General features: G+C 45.1%; 1 pseudogene; it reads left to right on the top strand.

Moving 5' to 3' along the window:
• The first annotated feature begins 9,340 nt into the window (after positions 1–9,340).
• Positions 9,341–19,002, top strand: LOC146174331 (uncharacterized; annotated as a pseudogene).
• Positions 19,003–22,814: the final 3,812 nt, after the last annotated feature.

Here is a 22,814-nt window from a genome sequence, read left to right as displayed (position 1 = left end):
TTCTTTCCTGAAAACCAGGACAACTGAAGAATGCAAAATGATTATGCAGGGGACAGTAATCTATTTGCAAAATATGCCGATATTGTTTATTCTTTAGAATATGTCGAGAACGATATATCTTACGTCTTGTCGTGAGATGAGGGGCACGAGCTTTCTAAAATGCAGAATTGTTTCTCTTCGGGCCTCCCCTTTGATTTGTACCGACTTTGGCACGACCCTTATCAGCCGGGTTTGTCACAGTGTCTTATCAGTTTATGCTTCTTCAGGTCTAGGTAGATCAATAGCATGTTCAGAACAAACATAAAAAGAGCACTACACCTTCTACCAGGTACCTCCATGTACAGGATGGCAATCCTGGTTGATAGATAACAAATTCGATGAAATATTTGAGGTAACACTCAGTTCAGTTCAGTTGTTCAGACATGTCTGACTCTTCGTGACCCTATGGACCATATCACGCCACGCTTTCAGGTTTCTCACTATCTTCCTAACATCACATAACTTAACCTGCAGCTCCTCGAAGATGCCATCGAAACATCGTGTTCGCTGCCTACCCCTTCTCCGATAACCCTCAACCTTTCCCAACATCAAATTTTTCTCCAGCGACTTCTCTCTTCTCATCAGATCACCAAAGTAGCTGACCTTTAACTTGAAAATTTGACCCTCCACTGAGCAGTCAGGGTTTATGGTCGACAATATCGACTAATTTAATCTGGCAGTCCAAGGAACTCTTAAGAGTCTCCGCAAGCACCACAATTCAAACGCGTCAATTCTTCGGTGGTCAGCCTTCTTCACAGTCCAACTCTTGCATACGTACATCACAACTGGAAAGACCATAGCACAAGTGATACGGATCTTGGTTGGCAGACTAATGTCTCGGCTCTTTTCTAGGCGCTCAAAGCTAGCCATGGCTCTCTTTCCCAGAAGCAGGCATCTCCTAATTACATGGCTGCAGTCTCCTCCTGCTATATGGCAACCTTGGAGCCCAAGAAGGGAAAATCTGTCACAGCTTCCACTTCTTGTTCCTTGATGCTCCAAGACCTGACAGGGCAAGACGCCTTGTTCTTTGTCTTTTTAATGTTCAGTTCAAGCCCAAACTTCTCACTCTCTTCTTGTACGCGCATCAGACGTCTCTTGAGCTCTACTTCACTTCCTGCCATTAAAGTGGTATCATCCACATATCTAAGGTTGTTGATACGATTTCCAGCAAACTTCATTCCAGCTGAAGACTCGTCCAGATCTGCCTTCCTCATGATGCAGTCAGCATATAGGTGCATCATGAGGAATAAGCGCGATCGTGCGGTAGTTGGAACAATATTTGGCGCTGCCTTTCTTAGGAATGGAGATGTAAACTGACATCCTCCAATCCTGTCGCAACTGCAGGGTTGTCCACATTTGCTGACATAATGTATAGAGAACGTTAACAGCGTCATGCTTCAGGTTTGAAGCAACGCAGCTGGAATGCCATCAATTCCGCTAGCTTTGTTCTTAGAGGCTGGCTCAGGCCCATTCAACTTAACTCTTCAGGATGCACAGCTAGACATCAGTAATTACAACCGTCTCATTTTGGGTTGCCACCTCTTCTTTATCTCTGAGGCTTCAGTGAGGTCCCTGCCTCATTTGTCATTTATCACGCCCAGCTTAGCACACAAGCTTCCTTTGATATCTTTGATTGTCTTATACAGAACTTTGTGTTCCTCAATTGGCTGTTGTCCTCAATTGCTTGGCACAATATGTTCAGAAAGGCATTCATATTTCTTCTTGCTATTTTCGGAAAATCCGCATTGAGAACCTTGTAACTTTCTGTTTCCTCCATAACATTTGCCATCCTCCTTTCCTAAGCTATCTGCAAAGCCTCTTCAGATAACCAGTTTGCTTTCTTGCATTTCTTTTGCTTTGGAACTACCTTAGTAGCAACTTGTATTATATCACGAAGATCAGTCTACATCAGTCCAACACCGCCGCCTTCATCCTGCGCAACAGGGCCATTTGCTGCATCTTCCCAGTGTACCACAACGCCCAATGATAACTCTGCAACATCGCTGCTCCTGCTATATGGTCAACCAGTTGTCCAACCTGACATCTGTGATACTGCAGCGCTTGGACTAGCACACGAAAATGGCGAAATCCGGTCGTCCTGGTGTGCTACAGTGGAACTGTACAGGCATTTCCACGAAGGTGGCCGAGCTCAAGACCCGACTGCGATTTAACAAGCTTTGGGTGTGGGCTATGTTACTTCAGGAAACGAACGCCTTGCCATCAATTCCGGGCTTCAGCGGCTACGCGTCTCCTTCAATGACCGACCGTCGCGTGCAGACTGCTTCTCCCCCTGGAAAGGCGGCGGTATGGTATATGTTGGAACGCGTATTCCTCATTTGCGCCTCTCTCGAAAACTGATGCACATCATACAAAGAGGTAGTAGCCGTTGCTGCGAAATTTATGAAAGGAACCGTTGTTCTTGTTTCATATTACGTTCGACCAGCTGGAGGCGCTTCTTCCCGTATTAATCTTGGCTGGTTATTAAGTGTTCGTCGGCAACACCCCGGGTGTCCAATTTTAGTCGGAGGCGAATTTAACGCCCCTCACCCGGATTGGGGGTATCCGACTGCACGCCCTCGTGGTATCCGTGTGCGGGGCGCCTTCACTGATGCCCTGTTTGTTCTGCTTAATCACCCTGGGACAGCAACACGGCCTGTGCGTCACATACGTTGTGCTGCCTATGCTCCAGACTTGACGTGGTGGTTGGGCGCAGGAACACCCTCATGGCACATGGAGCCAGAATGCTGGAAAAGTGATCAAAACCCTATCCTCATAGGTCTCCATCCCTCCCGCCTCCGCCCTTTACGCCGCCAAGGTTCTGTGATAAACTGGGACATCTTTTGCTCATGTCACGACAGTATGTGTTCAGATTCGCCGTCACTCCTTGTTGACCGTATACAGAGAGCACTAAACAGTGCTACGACTACTACGTGGATTGATGTAGGTCGACCAGCACCAGATCTCGGCCTGCTTAACTTGTGGGCAGCCCGCCGTCAAGCTGAGCTGGCTGCTACGCGAGGTCCTACTTCGGGGCAGGCACGTACGCGACTGATTTATCTTACTGTGAAGGCTAGGAGAAATGAACGCGATCTATCGCAACGCCAGTGGCATGCATCGTGTGAACAATTTTTTGATAAATCATCGAATGCCTCACTCTGGCGAACGTTTCGTGCAATGGAACACGGTCGTCGTTCTACTGACGCAGCAGCAACAGCATGCTTTGCGGCTAATTGGTCGCCGGGCGATTTCGCCAAAGAAACTGCTCGAACATTTAATACGACATACTCCCTCCTTCAGCTGCAAATCCTAATTTGGCAGGTATCCCGGCAGACGCATGGAAACTACCATCTGCTGCCGACGCAGATGGAATTGCGAGCCCCTTTTCGATGTGTGAGCTGCTGGCTGCAATTGACGATGCGAAACGGAAAACAGCGCCCGGCCTGGACACAATTCAGTAAGAGGTTTACAAGAGTCTCAGTACTGCTGCACTTCCTCAACTACTAGACACCATAAACAAAGTGTGGCTTGATGGTGTCGTACCCGAGAGCTGGAAAACCACTGTCGTGATCCCTATTCCCAAACCTGGGACGCCTCCAACAGACCTCGCCAACTTACGACCAATCTCCTTAACATCACCGCTTTGCAAGCTCGCAGAGAAAATGCTAGCCACACGACTTTCTTGGTGGCTTGAACAGCACGGTTTTTATCACCCTGCGCAAATTGGATTTAGTCCATGCATAGGTAAAGAGGACAGGTTGGCTCTCTTGGCATCAGCAGTTCTATCATCTACCCGCAGCCGCAATGTACGTACCATATTAGTAATGAACGTTGAAAAGGCATATGACAACATCAGTCATGCTGCAATCCTGAATGCCATTGACATGCTCCATATCCCTCCGAGAGTGCGCACTTTTGTCGCATCATTTTCGGACGGACGAAAATTTGCAATACGCCTCAGCGGTGACACTGTTGTTTCATTCGTTTCACTACCTGGCATGCCCCAGAGATCGGTATTGTCTCCGACGTTGTTCAATATTACTTTCATCCCATTGGCGTGGCGCTTACTTGATATCCCGGAAATCAAGTTTTTGCAATACGTAGATGATATCACGGTATGGAGCACCTACCATGATCTTCTCACTCAAGAGGCCGCCCTTAGTCAGCATTAGACGTAACCTCTGATTACGCATCCTCCATTGGCCTTCAACTTTCTGTGTGTGAAACTTCACACACGTCAGTCGCCAACCTTCTTCGGACGCCGTAAACTTACCTCAGATACAATCCGTCTCTCTCTATCAGGCACCCCAATACAAGAAAGTTCGAGCCTGATAATTCTGGGCTTAACAATTCACCAATCAGGATTAGCGACTACTTGGCTTTCTCAGGCAAAAAAAGCACGCACTTCAAATTACGAGTTTAATAAGACAAATTGCACCTAAAACGGGTGGCGTTGGCTCGTCTGTTGCACGCCAGTTAGTGAGGGCGGTTCTGTAGCCACGTATTGTTTATCAGGCCCAGTTCCAGCATCTTACAGGAGCACAATAGGAGCCTGCAGGTGAGCTGCAAGTAACAAGGGCGCTAGATGTCATCCCTGCCTCACAGAAGAGCAAATGCTAAGGCTATCGGTATGCTCCCTATTGACATTACCTGTTGTGTAATTGGTGTGCACCATTTTATTCTCTTATAATATCACTCAGTTAATGTTTAAATGGTCTAAAAAGCTAAATATTACCTCATACAATACCCAATCTAAAGCTTTTGCTAGATCGAGCTGCTTGATAGCCATGTGCTCACCAACTCTATCGCACAATTCGTGCTACGTGCACGTTAGTTGCAATACTCAGGCCTTTGACATCGCAATAACTCCCTAAAATTTCTTCGCTAAAACTTTCATAAATATTTTATAACCTACATTGACAAGAGTTATATTGCGATAGGTACCCGCCAAGAGGCATTTCTCTGGATGATGGGATTTGGATTCAAACACATATGATATTATGAACGATAACGGCACCCGGTTTAAACACAACATTCAAGGAACACTCCAAGAAGCGTCGGGACTATCAGAGTTTGAAAGCTTTGTAGAAGGCGACACCCTGGTTCTGCAGTATCACAGGTGTCAGGTTGGACAACTGGTTGACCATATAGCAGGAGCAGCGATGTTGCAGAGTTATCATTGGGCGTTGTGGTACACTGGGAAGATGCAGCAAATGGCCCTGTTGCGCAGGATGAAGGCGGCGGTGTTGGACTGATGTAGACTGATCTTCGTTATATAATACAAGTTGCTACTAAGGTAGTTCCAAAGCAAAAGAAATGCAAGAAAGCAAACTGGTTATCTGAAGAGGCTTTGCAGATAGCTTAGGAAAGGAGGATGGCAAATGTTATGGAGGAAACAGAAAGTTACAAGGTTCTCAATGCGGATTTTCCGAAAATAGCAAGAAGAAATATGAATGCCTTTCTGAACATATTGTGCCAAGCAATTGAGGACAACAGCCAATTGAGGAACACAAAGTTCTGTATAAGACAATCAAAGATATCAAAGGAAGCTTGTGTGCTAAGCTGGGCGTGATAAATGACAAATGAGGCAGGGACCTCACTGAAGCCTCAGAGATAAAGAAGAGGTGGCAACCCAAAATGAGACGGTTGTAATTACTGATGTCTAGCTGTGCATCCTGAAGAGTTAAGTTGAATGGGCCTGAGCCAGCCTCTAAGAACAAAGCTAGCGGAATTGATGGCATTCCAGCTGCGTTGCTTCAAACCTGAAGCATGACGCTGTTAACGTTCTCTATACATTATGTCAGCAAATGTGGACAACCCTGCAGTTGCGACAGGATTGGAGGATGTCAGTTTACATCTCCATTCCTAAGAAAGGCAGCGCCAAATATTGTTCCAACTACCGCACGATCGCGCTTATTCCTCATGATGCACCTATATGCTGACTGCATCATGAGGAAGGCAGATCTGGACGAGTCTTCAGCTGGAATGAAGTTTGCTGGAAATCGTATCAACAACCTTAGATATGTGGATGATACCACTTTAATGGCAGGAAGTGAAGTAGAGCTCAAGAGACGTCTGATGCGCGTACAAGAAGAGAGTGAGAAGTTTGGGCTTGAACTGAACATTAAAAAGACAAAGAACAAGGCGTCTTGCCCTGTCAGGTCTTGGAGCATCAAGGAACAAGAAGTGGAAGCTGTGACAGATTTTCTCTTCTTGGGCTCCAAGGTTGCCATATAGCAGGAGGAGACTGCAGCCATGTAATTAGGAGATGCCTGCTTCTGGGAAAGAGAGCCATGGCTAGCTTTGAGCGCCTAGAAAAGAGCCGAGACATTAGTCTGCCAACCAAGATCCGTATCACTTGTGCTATGGTCTTTCCAGTTGTGATGTATGTATGCAAGAGTTGGACTGTGAAGAAGGCTGACCACCGAAGAATTGACGCGTTTGAATTGTGGTGCTTGCGGAGACTCTTAAGAGTTCCTTGGACTGTCAGATTAAATTAGTCGATATTGTCGACCATAAACCCTGACTGCTCAGTGGAGGATCAAATTTTCAAGTTAAAGGTCAGCTACTTTGGTGATCTGATGAGAAGAGAGAAGTCGCTGGAGAAAAATTTGATGTTGGGAAAGGTTGAGGGTCATCGGAGAAGGGGTAGGCAGCGAACACGATGTTTCGATGGCATCTTCGAGGAGCTGCAGGTGAAGTTATGTGATGTTAGGAAGATAGTGAGAAACCTGGAAGCGTGGCGTGATATGGTCCATAGGGTCACGAAGAGTCAGACATGTCTGAACAACTGAACTGAACTGAGTGTTACCTCAAATATTTCATCGAATATGTTATCTATCAACCAGGATTGCCATCCTGTACATGGAGGTACCTGGTAGAAGGTGTAGTGCTCTTTTTATGTTTGTTCTGAACATGCTATAGATCTACCTAGACCTGAAGAAGCATAAACTGATAAGACACTGTGACAAACCCGGCTGATAAGGGTCGTGCCAAAGTCGGTACAAATCAAAGGGGAGGCCCGAAGAGAAACAATTCTGCATTTTAGAAAGCTCGTGCCCCTCATCTCACGACAAGACGTAAGAGATATCGTTCTCGACATATTCTAAAGAATAAACAATATTGGCATATTTTGCAAATAGATTACTGTCCCCTGCATAATCATTTTGCATTCTTCAGTTGTCCTGGTTTTCAGGAAAGAAAAAGCAACCGGGCTCGATAAGACGTTCAGATATTTTGTTCTCGCGGCTACATTTTGATGAAGAGAACAAAATTCAGAAATGAGTGGATCGAATCAAACGAATAATGATATCTAAAGTCATTTGATCTGCCTATGACAAAATGTATGCGCCTTCATTATAACCAATGCCACATTTTTGTAATATTCAAAGTCATGTGCTTGTACCCCTCTTCTTTATAAGCGATGCTATGTGTTGATTATATCCAAGGTCACCAGATGTACATGCTTATTTAGAAATTCATGTGGACGCTCAGCGATCATTCAACTAGGTTTCACGAGCTTAGCCATCGGCCACGGCTGCACGTAGCAGCGGCTTTTAACTTGGCTCTCTTCCATACTTCGTAAGCTACTCGGCAACTGGCTTCTCTGGCTTCTTGTTGTTCTGTAGTCTCGACATTCTGTCTGACATGGGTGTAGTCTCTGGCTTTAGCGAGATGGCTCATTTACCTAGGCTAAACGAAGGAGCTGAGCCGATGGAACTTCATGATTATGACAACGTTTAATGCCCTGTGTGGGTGTGTTTTGTATTTGGATCTTGATAAAGAACTGCTTTGTGCCATGCGAGTTACGAACAATGCAGCACACAAGTACGCGGAGCCATCTGTGAAAATTGTGATGTACTAGCTTCAAGAATACCGCAAATGTCGCAAATGCATGCAGTAGAGTGAAAGCTCTGATACGAATAGCTGCGGCTTCGCACGCGTAAAGGTTAAGTCACCCTTGCGTTTCGCCTATACGCTAACCACTATTCCAAAAATAAAATGTCTTAATTGCGAATGCTAAAAACAAAGGGCAAATTTTGTTGCAAACTTTACAGGGCTATTTTTTCTTTCTTATTGTCTACAGGAACAAAACAATACAGCAAAAAATAGTGCGAGCAAAGCATTAGCAGCACGAGAGGAATCTGTCATGTTGCGTTCTGGACTTCACATAATTTTCGCAAGCGCAGGAATAGCGCACTTAGTGTCCGGTTTGCCCTCTAACATTGGAGAGATATCTTCCTGCTAGCTAACTTAGGATGTTATAAATATTTCGAATCTACTCCACAACGTTTGTTTGTCGGGCCCTAGTAATTACATATAAAGGACGTGCAATTATGTACATATGAGGTTAACAGTGATTCCTTAATACCTGAAAATCATTTATGTGAAGAGAGAATCAAATCAAACCTAGAACTGAGCCCCGAGGCTTGCTCAAAGCGACTGGGTAAAACTCAGACCTTAAACAGTAAATTGAATCATTTGGCGGCTGTTGTTGACACAAAGGTAGAAATATGCTATGGTAACACGTCCAAATTCATAACGAACTAGCTTCTTTAGTTAGACATCGTAATCTATACGGCGACAAATGCTTTTTTAATATCCAAGGATATTGCAAACACTTTTTATTGTTTAGGGCTGATGATTATCTACCGTGACATGGCTGCAGACAGCAGTGGCACCTGGGAGCGCAGCCCCGATAACGGACACGGAAGGGACAGGAGCGAAAAACTTGGCAAGATGTCTGGTGAAAACGTTTGGTGTAGCAGGCTAGCGTCACATTACCACTTCCGACCTCTCCAAATTGCCTTTGAAGCAATTATTTCGTATTTCTCTCTGACACCCGAAGAGAGGCTCAGTTTAAATACTAATGTCCGAACAAGGCATAGTGTACACAAATCTCAAAACACTGAGACTAGTATTTAGCATCTGTAGTACATTGGCGCCACAATGAAGTCAACGACAATCTGGAAACTTGCAGAAACGGATCTCCTACAAAACATTCGATATTTATATACCGCTCAGGCGGAGGGGATTGAGCAACACTTTCTGTTGGAATTGAGATTTCCGGACTTCATTTAACTGACAAACTTTCATTTCGTTATCGCCTTTTCCCCCAAAAAACATAGCTCTTTTAGACCTAAGAATTAAGAAAGGAAAACTTATGCACAGCTCTTTGAAATGCGCTGCAGGTCGGATTTAGGGGGCGCACGAGCCTTGGGTAGAAGCACTTCTATCAAAAGGGGGCGCTGGCTCCTTCCATCCGCACGCACTTCTCGCGGCCTGCTCTATGAAGAAGAGGACAATGGCTGAGATGGAACCGCGGAACGTCAGCGGAGACCCGTTTTCACCCTTCGGCCGTGGCCGCCCGACTTCACGGATTCCAGTTTTGCAGAAAGAGAAGCTCACGGTAGGGACCTTCCTTGGCTGCGCGTGTGGCGTCTCCTTGGCCGCGGTCATCGGCATAATGGCCTGGTTTGCTGCATACCGCTCTATCAAACGAGACGACACGAGCAGCACAAACACTTCCTTCTGCTGTCCAAATGAGGCAGCGAAGCTGTTCGCCGTCATCTACCGGCAACAGGAGCCCTGCACAGATTTCTACGCGTATGTCTGCAAGAACGCCATCGAGCAAGGCCTCGTCAAGCAGAACGTGATGAGCGACGTGCTGGTGAGCAATCATTTCGCTGCTAACGACAGACCTTTTACGTTCTGAAAGTTGTCGACTATCGGCAGACTGAAAAGGACGCCGAAGCCACTGGCAGCGGAGTTGATAAGTTGAACCAGCTGTCATCAGTTCACTGTGTGTTCCTAGGCACTCTCATCATAAATTCATTTTCTCAAACCGTTTATATTGTTGTATGATACAGAGCAGGCATTGGTCGCATAAACTACCATCCTCTGCAAACTCACTGTGCCACAAGCGTAACGGCAGCTAATAATAATTCGTTCACAGGAAAGGAAAGCTGTAGTATCTTTCACACTTGTTCTGTGGATATCTGTACCGCATCTTAGAGAAGAAAGGAAGGTGGATGTGAAACCGCAGAGAGAAAGACAGCCATAGTGGAGGACTCCGGAGTAATCTCGACCAACTGCAGATCAGTAACGCAGTAACATGCATTCATATTGCACAGCACATGGTCGGGTCATTGTGTCGCGTCCATCTAAACACAGTTGCCGGCGACTGGGAACGAACCTGGGTACTCTGGCCGAATAGTCTGGCGTCTTAAGCACTGCACCACGATGCCGCGCTCAGGGCATCTCCAGCAAAACTTTTAAGACTAATCGCCTTCTACGCAAATCAATAAGCGCAAGGTGGCCGATATAAGGAAGTATAACATGGAGAATATTGAGCATGCTGTAAAGAACGGGGGAAGCCTTAAAGCGGTAAAGAAGAAATTGGGCATAGGCAAAAACCAGTTGTATGCGATAAGGGACAAGGCGGGCAACGTCATCACTAATATGGACAAGATAGTCAAAGTAGCCGAGTTCTATACAGATCTCTACAGTAGCCAAAGTAGTCAGGACCGTAATGAGATTGGCGGTAGGGAAAAAGAGTCAGACGTTCCACCAGTGACAAAGGACGAGGTCAAGAAAGCACTAGAAACTATGAAAAGGGGGAAATCAACTGGAGAGGATCAGATAACTACAGATTTGCTGAAGGACGGGGTGGATATCATGCTAGAAAAACTGGCCACCCTGTATACGCAGTGCCTGGTGTCATCGGCGGTACCGGAACCATGGAAGAATGCAAACATTATCCTCATTCACAATAAAGGGGACTCTATGGACCTTAAAAATTACAGACCAATCAGCTTACTGTCTGTTACGTATAAGGTATTTACTAAGGTAATCGCTAATAGAATCAGGACAACCTCAGACTGCAATCAAGCAAATGATCAAGCAGGGTTTCGGAAACGGTACTCTACTACTATCCATCATATCCATACCATCAATCAGGTGATAGAAAAATGCTCGGAATATAAGCAGCCCTTATACATAGCATTCATTGATTACGAAAAAGCATTTGACTCAGTGGAAACCTCGGCGGTGATGCAGGCATTGCGAAATCAGGGGGTACACGAGCCGTACGTGAAAGTGCTGGAAGATATATATAGTGCCTGCACAGCAACCATACTTCTGCATAAAGAAAGTAACAAAATTCCCATAAAGAAAGGTGTTAGGCAAGGAGACACAATCTCCCCAGTTCTATTCACAGCTTGTTTAGAGGAAGTATTCAGAGACTTGGAATGGGGGCGGTTGGGGATAAGGTTAGATGGAGAATACCTCAGTAATCTTCGATTTTCTGATGACATTGCCTTGCTAAGCAACTCGGGGGATGAACTGCAAATAATGATTGATGACCTAGACAGAAAAAGTAGAAAGGTAGGCTTGAAAATCAATATGCAGAAGACTAAGGTAATGTTCAACAGCCTCAGGAAGGAACAGCAGTTTACATTAGGTAGCGAAATACTGGAAGTAGTAGGCGAATATGTCTACTTAGGACAGGTAGTATCCGCAAATCCGGACCATGAAAAGGAAATAACAAGAAGAATAAGATTGGGATGGAGCGCATTTGGCAAGCACTCGCAGATTATGACTAGCAGCTTACCGGTATCGCTCAAGAGGAAAGTATACAACAGTTGCATCTTGCCTGTACTCACCTATGGAGCTGAAATGTGCAGGCTACCCAAGAGAGTTCTACTTAAGTTGAGGACAACCCAGAGGGCTATGGAACGAAAAATGGTAGCGGTAACATTAAGAGATAGAAAGCGTGCAGAGTGGGTCAGAGAAATAACTCAAGTTACCGACATTCTAGTGGAAATTAAGAAGAAATGGACATGTTCAGGGCATGTAGTGCGAAGAGAGGATAACCGATGGTCGCTGAGGGTAACAAACTGGATTCCAAGGGAAGTAAAGCGTAGCAGGGGGCGGCAGAAAGTTAGGTGGGCGGATGAGATTAAGAAGTTCGCAGGGGTCAAGTGGATGCAGCTAGCACAGAACCGGGTGAAGTGGAGAAATATGGGAGAGGCCTTCGCCCTGCAGTGGGTATAATCAGGATGATGATGATGATGATGCCTTCTAAGCTCATGCAATGAAATCCGGTGCGCAAGATTTGTGCGCGAGATCTGTCGTATATCGCGAGATTTCGTGAGATGTGTTTCTGCCATCTGCAATCGCACACTTGAACTCGCGCGAAGAAACGCCACGCAACAGGAGCGGTTGTTGTTGTGGCTGTAGGAAGACGGAAAAGAAAATGTACGGGCCTGCTACTGGCTCTATAGCTGAGCCACCTCCGCTGCCTCGTGCAGACAGACTGATTGATTTATAGGAAGGGAAAGGCGCAACACCTTTCTCACTTTTTTTTGTGGACACCTCAACCATGCCATAATTGAAGTGAGGCAGGTGGGAGTGAAAGTGGAAAGAGAGAAAGAGGAGCCGTAGTAGAGGGCTGCGGAGTATTTTCAACCACCTGGGGATCTTTACCGTGCGCTGAGATCGCACAGCACACGGACGCCTCTCCGTTTCGCCTCCATCGAAACGGAGCCGCCGAGGTCGGGTTCGAGAAAATAGTGAAGAAAGAAAAGGAAGAGGGAAAGAAAGATGCGCGCAGCAACAATAGCCGTCGTCCACCACCGAAGCAGCGGCGGTGACCTACCTGCCCCAGCCCCATCACCCGTTCCCTACAGAAGCGGTGGTGTACCGTCCAAACACTTTCCGAAGCAAGCGTTAGCGATAGTGCGCATTTCCTTTCCTGTGGAGCAATTATAATTATATGTAGCATTGCAGCGAACGACGATAAGAGGCAAACGCTTAGAGACAAAGGATGGGAGAGGGAGGGTAGGCTTTCACCATTCTTCTATTAAGTGACGTCAAAGAAACCCTCTACATTTTTTTTTTATTAAATGTTCAAAGAGAAACCAAAACCTCTGGAGATTGCATTTAGTCCTAGCTCGTCGATCAACGAGGCTATAGGCGCACCGTCGTAGCTCATTTAGCATTAAGAGACATCTTCCATTGTTGAGATGTTAATGTATTTGAAGCAATGCCGGCGCTTTATAATGAATATGCTAGCTTTCGTCACAATTGGCTTTCAGGTCTAGTACAAAAAATACGTAGGTTAATAAATACGGGAATGGATATTATTGTGGGACTGCATTTTTGAAGGTATCTTATAGATCTTGAGTGCTAAGTAAAAGTAGGTATCAATAGCTTCAGATACAATGTCTATGGAATGAATGAAGTTGCTTCAATGGCATGATGTACAATAATTTAGTGGCCTTCGCGAGGTCCTTGATGAGAGCCGTATCTGGAAAGACTTTTGGGCTTTTACTAAAACGCTGACTTTAAGAAAAGCACTATTTATTCATGGTAAACGAGCGCGAAAAGACGAACAAGGCAGAGAAAACGCAACACAAGCTACAAAGCGCTTGTGCCGTGCTGATGGAGACTTGTGTCGTGCTGTCTTCTCTGCTGTGGTCGTCTTTTCGCACTCGTTTACAATGAATACTTACCAACTCGCCCAGCTTTCCACGTTCAGGCAGAATGCATCGAAAGATACAAGCGCTCACCTAAATGTGTTGCACCATTTATTACTGTACACGTTTTAAACCGTACCATCCTTGAAGCAGCGATCCACTGCGGTCTATGAGGAACGTGTCTCTCTCGCAACCTCATGTCCTGGTTTTGACTTCCACATTCACTTGAAACTCACCTAAGTTTCACACTCAGTTACGTTATCTTGGTTTTAGAAAATTTAAGCAGAAGTTCATTTTGATGCTTAATTTCTTGAGGAATTTAATGCCGATACGAACATTTCGACCTCTTCCTGAATTTTAATGTTTCATCGGTATTTTTCTCTCACGCCTGACGGATGTTTTTTTTTTTAAATGCGGGACCCTTAACGAGAAGGCGTTATAATGCTGTGATTTCAGCGGATGAAGCGATATATAAAAATCTTACACTAGCACTATGTATTGGCAGGCAGCACAAAATTTATTCGGTCGAATTGCTCGAGTGTGTAACATATGAGCTTGGAAAACAGACAGCGTAAATTAAAGAAAAAAAAGCATAAAAGAAGGAGGGCAGCGAATATCTGTCTTGAAATGATTTGTCCCCCGGCGAAGAATACCCACAATGAAGCTGGGCTCGAAGTTGCAGCTGGCCATTCCGCTCTGGTTGTTAGGGCGCACCTGAGCCAAGAAAAACGTTAAGTTTTCGCAGATGGTTGTAGCGTCATCAATGCATTAACTTATGAAACAAGCAGTATACTAGTTTTTTATGCTTGCGGCCAACCCAGTTCAGTTCAGTTCAGGCGTTCAGTCGAGTCCGACTCTTCGTGACCCTATGGACCATGTCACACCACGCTTTCCGGTCTCTCACTATCTTCTTAACATCACATAACTTCATCTGCAGTGCCTCGAGGATGCCATCTAACCATCGCGTTCGCTGCCTACCCCTTCTCCGGCGACCCTCAACCTTTCCCAACTTCAAATCTTTCTCCAGCGACTCCTCTCTTCTCACCAGATGACCAAAGTAGCTGAGCTTTAACTTTAGAATTTGACCCTCCAATGAGCAGTCAGGGTTTATGGTCGACAATATCGACTGATTTGATCTTCTGGCAGTCCAAGGAACTCTCAAGAGTCTTCGCCAGCACCACAATTCACACGCGTCAATTCTTCGGCGGTCAGCCTTTTTCACAGTCCAACTCTCGCATCCATACATCAAAACTGGAAAGACCATAGCACGAGTTATACGGATCTTGGTTGGCAGACTAATGTCTCTGCTCCTTACTAGACGGTCAAGGCTAACCATTGCTCTCTTTCCCAGAAGCAAGCGTCTCCTAATTTCATGGCTGCAGTCTCCTTCCGAGGTAATCTTGGAGCCCAAGAACAGAAAATCTGTCACAGCTTCCACTTCTTGTCCATTGATGCTCCAGGACTTGATAGGGCAAGACGCCATGATCTTTGTTTTTTAATGTTCAGTTTAAGCCCAAACTTCTCACTCTCTTCTTGTACGCGCATCAGAAGTCTCTTGAGTTCCACTTCACTTTCTGCCATTAAAGTGGTATCATCAGCATATCTAAGGTTGTTGATACGTTTTCCAGCAATCTTCACTCCAGCTGAAGACTCGTCCAGACCGGCCTTCCTTATGATCCACTCTGCATATAGGTTAAATAGGCAGGGCGACAGTATGCAACCTTGCCTCACCCCTTTCTCAATCGGAAACCAATCAGTAAGACCATGCCCAGTTCTGACTGTGGCCTCTTGCCCTTCATACAAGTTCCTGAGGAGACAGATGAGGTGAATTGAAACTCCCATCTCTTGGAGCTTGCCACAATCTCCTGTGATCTACGCAGTCAAACGCTTTCGCATAATCAATAAAGCAGAAGTAAATGGGTTTCTGGAACTCTCTTGCTTTTTTCATGATCCAGCGAACGTTGCCAATTTGGTCTCTAGTTCCTCTGCCCTTGCGAAACCCAGCTTGCACGTCCCGAAGCTCCCGATCCACATACTGCTGCAGCCTACCTTGGAGGATTTTCAACATCACCTTGCTAGCATGCGCAATAAGCGCGATCGTGCGGTAGTAGGAACAATCTTTGCCACTGCCTTTCTTTGGAATGGGGATGTAAACTGACCTCCTCCGATCCTGTGGCCACTGCAGGTTTGTCCAAATCTTCTGACATAATGTATGCAGAGTGTTAACAGCGTCGCGGTTGAGGTTTTGAAGCAACTTAGCTGGAATACCATCAATTCCGCTAGCTTTGTTCTTAGCAAGGCTGGCTAAGGCCCCTTCAACTTCACTCTTCAGGATGCCCGGCTCGAGATCAGTAATGACAACCGTCTTATGTTGGGTTTGCACATCCGGGTCCTTCTTGTACAGTTCTTCTGTGTATTCCTGCCACCTCTTCTTTATCTCTGAGGCTTCAGTGAGGTCCTTGCCTCGTTTGTCCTTTATCACGCCCAGCTTAGCACAGAAGCTTGCTACGAACATTTGCGCTTTTCGCAGCGACGGGTATCTCGGAATAACTTTCAAAAATGACCACTAGGCAACTGTCAGTGAAGAATGGTTACAGGAAATTATTCATGCGATCTGTACAGCACCTCTCTTTCTAAGGGTAGGGCCACTGGTATGCCTGGCATCTTTCCCACTGCTTCGCAGACGCCACAACTAAGAATAACATCAAAGCAATGCGCACATTTATAATGCCTCCGCACATATCGTAATATAGAGTCTTATAATCTTACACCAAATAATGCAAAACTTAAAAAAAAGCGTAAGAAGACAGTTTGGCACCGTTCTTTTAATGAGCTATTGTATTTAAACACGTCTGGCAAACATATATGTGCTTTATGTATGAGAAAGTTTAGTCAAGAAGGAATTTGCTCTGTAGGAGCACTGAAACTGACCGCACCGGTGTGCAGGAACAGAAAATAGGTTAAATTAAAATCCATTAGGGACGAGCGATAACAGATCGGACGTTTATTTTATGGTTAAGATACTATATTCAAAATATCAACCATGTGACTTTATTGGTCTGCAAGGGTTTAGGGCGCCCCATTTCGATATTTATTTTTTCAGGTGTTCATGCTTTAATCTCACGATTCCCCATTTCATTCCCATTTAAGCAGTATGGCTAAAAGATCTCGTTCTGCAAATAACAATAAAATAACTATCAGCGTTTTGAGCGTAAACATCGCAGTCATTCACTTTGCAGATAACAGTTTTTAGAGCACATAGCAGTGCCCTGACTGTTTGTCGGGTAGTATGACGTCACATGGCCGCACTGTATGGCCGAATAAGCAAGCGCTTTGAAATTAGGTTTTGTCTTTAAGTGAGGTGATTGAGATTGCTTAGTTTGTGGGGTTTTAACGCCCCAAAGCGGCTCAGACTATGAGAGACGCCGTAGTGGAGGACTCCGGAAATTTCGACCACCTGGGATTCTTTAACGTACACTGAAATCGCACAGCCCACGGGCGCCTTGCTTTTCACCTTCATTTAAAAGTGGCCACCGAGGTGGGGATTCGATTCCGCATCCTTGGAAACAGTAGTCGAGCTCCGTAACCACTGCGCCACCCCTGCGGGAGGTGGCTGGACAAACCCCGCAAACCAAACCAAACATGTGCAGTGACCGATAATTCACACACTCACAGAGAAATACATCATATTTTGACGTACTTTGCGTATATGCAGCTAGTTTGATTGTCCGGATCTCTAGCCGACTGAGGAAGGCCTGGCCCGGATCTATCCCGCCCTTGTCCTTTAAAACATACTCCTAAAAACTCCCTGAGACGCTTGCTAGCTTTGGTTACTGCGTTTTTAAGTCAGTTAAGATATTCGCGGAGGTTCTTTTTTCTCGTCTGCAGCTAGGGACATTAGTCTCTTCGCCGCGCAACGTTCCTATGTGCTCACGCACTGCCTCCCGCAACCTTCAAATAACTCAATTGCCCTCTTCATTCCTCCGATCACAAAGATTCCTTCATGGCAGTCAAGAACTGTTTGTGGAGTGTTTCTTGGAGGAATATGCGTGAAATATAAAATTCTCATCTGTAATTGTACATGCATGCCTTGCTCGAAATCTTTCCCTCAATCTATCAACAAGGGGGAAACAACTGATGAGCTGCGCTCAAATTTCCCATAGTAACGTAAATGTCGGCAATTTTTTTCTTTTTCAGTCGGATATCACCGGAAACATTATGAAAGGAACCAACTACTATAGGAGTGAGGCTGCAGAAGCACTGCACGCCCTGTACACCTCGTGCATCCGGAAGATATGGCAACACAAAAAGATCATCCGGGATGCCTCGGCAGCTGTGCTGGAAATCGCGAATGCTACCAGTCGCATGAGCGGCGCAGACCTCCTCTATTTGGCAGTCGCTGTGAATAAGCGCTACGGCTTGACCTTCCTATTTGAGATACGTACATCCGATGACGCCGCAACAAAACTCACGTTCCTCTGCAAAAATTACCTGCTCGATGACTACGGGGAGTCTTGTGATTCTTCTTGCTACGTACATGCTCTTCCCATCCTGAACGGTTATTTCGGCACCAACTACACTGAACGGGACCTGAAAAACTGGGAAGAGACATTCTTCGCAACCGATTTTATTTTGTCACCGATGTCATGGACAGATCTAAGAGAAGCCTTCGGCAATCTGGAAGCCTCGCAGTTGAAAGCGATTTTCCAAGAATTCTTTATTGACATTGACACCATCAAAAGTCTAAACGTAATGTCTAAGACCAGCTTTCTGGAGGATATTCGGCCCGTAACCCATGCACGCAACCAGCCTATGTCGGTGTTTTACAAGATGGCACTTCTTGTTCTGGATGTCATGCGCTACATTCAAGAGGACAAGCCTCTGGGTTCACCGATAGTCACTAGCGAAATGGTCTGCAACAACCACGTGTACCATAGCGCCCAGTTATGGCGTGTTACGTATGTTGCAGCCCTCGCAAATCCCGCCGAAGATCGCCAGCTTCACGATATCTTCGAGGCCGCTCGAACAACCGTTTCGAACTATGCCCCATTCCGGAATCTGGTCGCGGCCGGAAACGACACAGAACAGTTCCTGGCCCTGATGAAAAATTTCTCTCTCATGCTGCCTACAGACCTGATTTTCAGGGAGCCGGCCGTGCCCTCTATTCCTAAGCAGGGTTTTGTCCGGAACCTGTTCTTGGCACGGAAGTACGAATTTGATTCTAAAATGCAGAAGGTGCGAAGAGGTATGCCTCTCCTTCGAGACGATGGCAAGGGCGAAATCAAGCAACGCAGGTTTTTTTATAAACGAAACGACCCTCTACGTGCCCTCGTTTGGGTACGGCTGGCTGAGTGCTGGTACTACCGATCCGATGCTTACCGACGCAGCTGTGTTTGCGACTCGCTTGGCTGTGCGGCTGTCGGTGAATATTTTCAACAGCGATGCCTGGTCTAAAAAGACGAAGGAGGCGCTGCAATATTACATGTAACTTATAGACCACAGCGAGGTTAATTACATATGAAAATTATCGGAGTAAAGAATTAGGGTCCCACACCTGAATGTTGTGTAACCTGTTGTTTCTTCTGTCAGACACGATGTCAAGCACAGGTCATTCCTAAGATGATACAAGAGAATACCTGGGCCGGCTTGCACGATAAAGTCCGAGCTAAGTCCAGACTTAAATGGTGTCTTTAGAAAGACCAAGCTTATTTAAGACGGCTCGCGTTCAGAACGTCGAACGCTTCGGGTTCATGTTCACCAGAGTGGCTTCCCAGAACGGCCTCAGCAACCACTTGGGGCATTTTTCCTCGTAACACAATCTTAAGCCGCAAAAAGCAATGGCACGGATTTTACACAACGCAAAATTGACGGAATGTGTACATCTTACAGCAGGGACAGTGCCAGCGCATCCCTGTATTTCCCTAATTTCTCTACTTAGACACCTGGCGTCCTTGTGTCTTAACCAAGACAGCACTAGAGTCGTAATCGTACAAGCGACTTATTCAAGTCAGGACTGAAGCCCAGTCTTGACTCCAGTCTTAAGCGGCCATGCTAGTGGCCTATTCTTTAGACTCCAGTTAAGTCTGGACTTAGCTAAGACAGTCTTAAGATTGTTTTGTGCAAGCGGGCCCTGGTTTTGGAGGCGCTAACTTACCTCAACAATTACCTGCATGAGCTGCTTTTGTACGCCTGCTTTTGAATCAAAAGCTTAACCGGGAAAAAACTTTATTTTAGTTCTTGCAAGTTAGATGCTAATGTATCCTCGCGGGATGATAACCTACGGCTTTTATGTGCTGCGAATGCAATCGTACGCTGACCTTCTTAAGCAGCGGAAGAAAAGAGCCTTCCAAATTGCCCGTTTCTAATTCTTTTTTTTTTTTTTCTAATTTCGCAGCCTATACCTCAGAAAATTGCTACAAGTTTTCAAAAAGTTGACAGAAAACAAGCATACTTAAGTACGTAATAGTCGAAGTTTGCATTCCATGCCTGGAAGCTAGACGCCGGCCTGTGCATAAAATAAACTCGCTAGACGTAGGCACGGAATGGTTCCATTCGATAAAGCGTAAAGCTCACTACCTACGGTTGCACTGCGTGTCTCAAGAGCAGAGCTGTTTAGGGTGTGGGAATATGAGTGCTCGAAACATAAACTGAAAGCATGCGGCTCAAGCTAAATATTGGGTAATACCTGCTTGATGATAATTGTGACGTCCATTACGTTTCTCTCAAGCTTCCTTCCAGGAGTCTTTAGAAAGCGCATGCAGATTGTAACTGAAAACGGTATTTGTGATGCGTTTATTGGTATTTTTCTTTCTCGTGCCACTGCAATGTAACCGCTTGAGGAGTTGTTTCGGATAGACGGAAACACTGGTACCGCTAATAGCCTACCAGGCTATGGGAACAAAACGTTTTGCAAGTATTTTGCCACTTGAAGATGGAAGAGGCAAAAAACATCCGACAGAAATCTTAGAGGTGGAAAGAGTGGCGCTTCTCGCGTAACACGTTAAATTTCTTTCGATCAGTTTCATCCAAAAAAATAAACGAGGCAGTCTCTGCAGGATTTTCACACCTTCTGCTTTCATGTAGTGCCGAAAGGTCTCTTATATATTGTTTCGTTTCTTTTACAGGCCATGTTTAACACAGGCCATGTCTAAAAACAGTTATTTATAGCTTTTTCACCGATTTCCAAAACAGTGTTCAGGAATATATTCTGAGATCCAAAGACTCTATTGCTTAATTTAGAACCGGTATCATTGAGTTTAAGGCACTTCAGGAACAGCCTCTCTCAAGAAGGCCTCTCATCGGATGCACGCAATCTGTATTACGGGAATTACGCGAGTATATTTGCGGGAGGTCTAGAATCCAAAGAAACGAATTCTTTTCCAGAAAACAACTCGTATACCATTGTTATATTGATATCTTCATGATAGCTAACATGAATCAGAAACACTAGTTGTTTGTCTCATCTTAATAATCATCATAGTAGCATTAACATTATTTCTCAGTTATCGCAATGCAACGTCCACTCTCTCGACAGCACGATGTCAGTAGAAAATGGCAAAAATTTATATTCCTTTGGACAGAGAGCCAGCTGATAAGCAACAGTGCCTAGATTTCACAGGTCATCATCCAATACATTGCCAGCTAGCAATATTTGTAGGACAGGAGACATGGCTTAGAAGAATATGTAGTGATGATAATGATGAACCTAACCGACTACATTCATTGAAAGCAACACTTTGGTAATTAAAAGAAGCTATTCCGGTAACTTCCTTAATGGGACCCTCGTGTAAACAACCACTTCAAAACGCAAAGATGTGCTCACAAAACAACCAAAAGCCAGCATAGAACGTCAGTCTTCTTTTTGTAACGAAATCTCTCATGCACTTCTAAACATAAACAATATTCTGCGAAAATACCACTCCATGCTAACGTGTTATGAACTGCTGAATCTAATATTCACGGATGAGCCAAGGATACCGCACAAACGGAATCCAAACTTAGAATATATTCTGGTTTGTGGGGTTTTACGTCCCAAAGTGACTACGGCTATAAGAGACGCCATAGTTGAGGGCTGCTGAAATATCGACGACCTGTGATTATTTAACATGCGCTGATATCGCACACCACATGGGCGCCTAGCTTTTCGCCTGCAACTGTAGGCGGCCACTGAGACCGGAAATCGATACGGCATCCTTTGGTGCAGTATTCGAGTGTCTTACCACTGCACCACTCCGGCGGGTAAGGAGATATTAAATTACATGCTACACTTGACAGCAAGCATCCAAAGCAGCCACATTTTAGTTCTCGACTCAGATGTAAGACGCGCGATCATTTTCAGAAAGAGACCATGGTTATCAGTACTCAAAAAATTTCACTTTTGACATGAAACCAGGCTTTAATTGCAGATTCTCAAATGTCATCTATATTTTAGAGTGCTTCTTCTGTCATAAACTGTTCATCGGAGATAAGAGACAATATATTAATATAGGGCTAAACGGCCTTCTGGCAGACACAGGCAAAATGCTCCCGAAAGCAGCTTCCCATCATTTCAATCGGAAAAACCACAATGTCTAAGAAATTAGGTTATTCAATCTGCAGTTAGGGTTTAAATCTTCAAAAGACAACAAATATAGAGAGCCTTATCTAATCTATATAGATAAGACATTGGAACCAGCAGGAATAAATGTCTCGAAAGGAACATTATAATCTCTTAAATATATTCACTTTGTGCCATAACTAGTCACGAAAACAATCCCATATAGCGCTAAGTTTACAGTTTGTTCACAGCACTTGTGCACTATATCCCCGCAATGCGATAAGTTGCATATGTCTTTCCATGGATGTTTTCTTCTTTTCACTTCCCACTTTGGTTGACGTTAAAACCCTTTTCTACAGAACCTGGCATGTGGTGGTTAACTTCATCGGTTATAATTCTGTTCCTTCGTCCTTCGCCCCCGTAACCTGGAACGATTTTGGCATCTGTTCCCCTGAAGCTATTCGCTATCAGGAACCTTTGGAATGCATGTCTACATTGAACAAAAGGGTGTCAGCATCGAACCTGCTTTAGATGGTGACTTGTCCTTCAACCAGCATTGCATATTTTTCTTCTGCTGCTGCTTTTTTTTTTCTAGTCACGAGATCGCCGGTTTTTTGGTGAGAAAAACAAACCGGAAGAATGGGTTCTCACTTCTTGACCAAATGTTCCTTACCAAGATACTTTGTTGGGCGAGTTGGTAATTATTCATTATTAATATAAACAGCGCGAACACGAACACAAAGGACAAGATAAAAGAAAGCCAC

This window comes from Amblyomma maculatum, chromosome 11, assembly GCF_055883805.1.
Source record: "Amblyomma maculatum isolate TAMU_Amacu chromosome 11, ASM5588380v1, whole genome shotgun sequence".
Classification (NCBI taxonomy): Eukaryota; Metazoa; Arthropoda; class Arachnida; order Ixodida; family Ixodidae; genus Amblyomma; species Amblyomma maculatum.
This window is presented reverse-complemented; position numbering and strand designations above follow the sequence as displayed.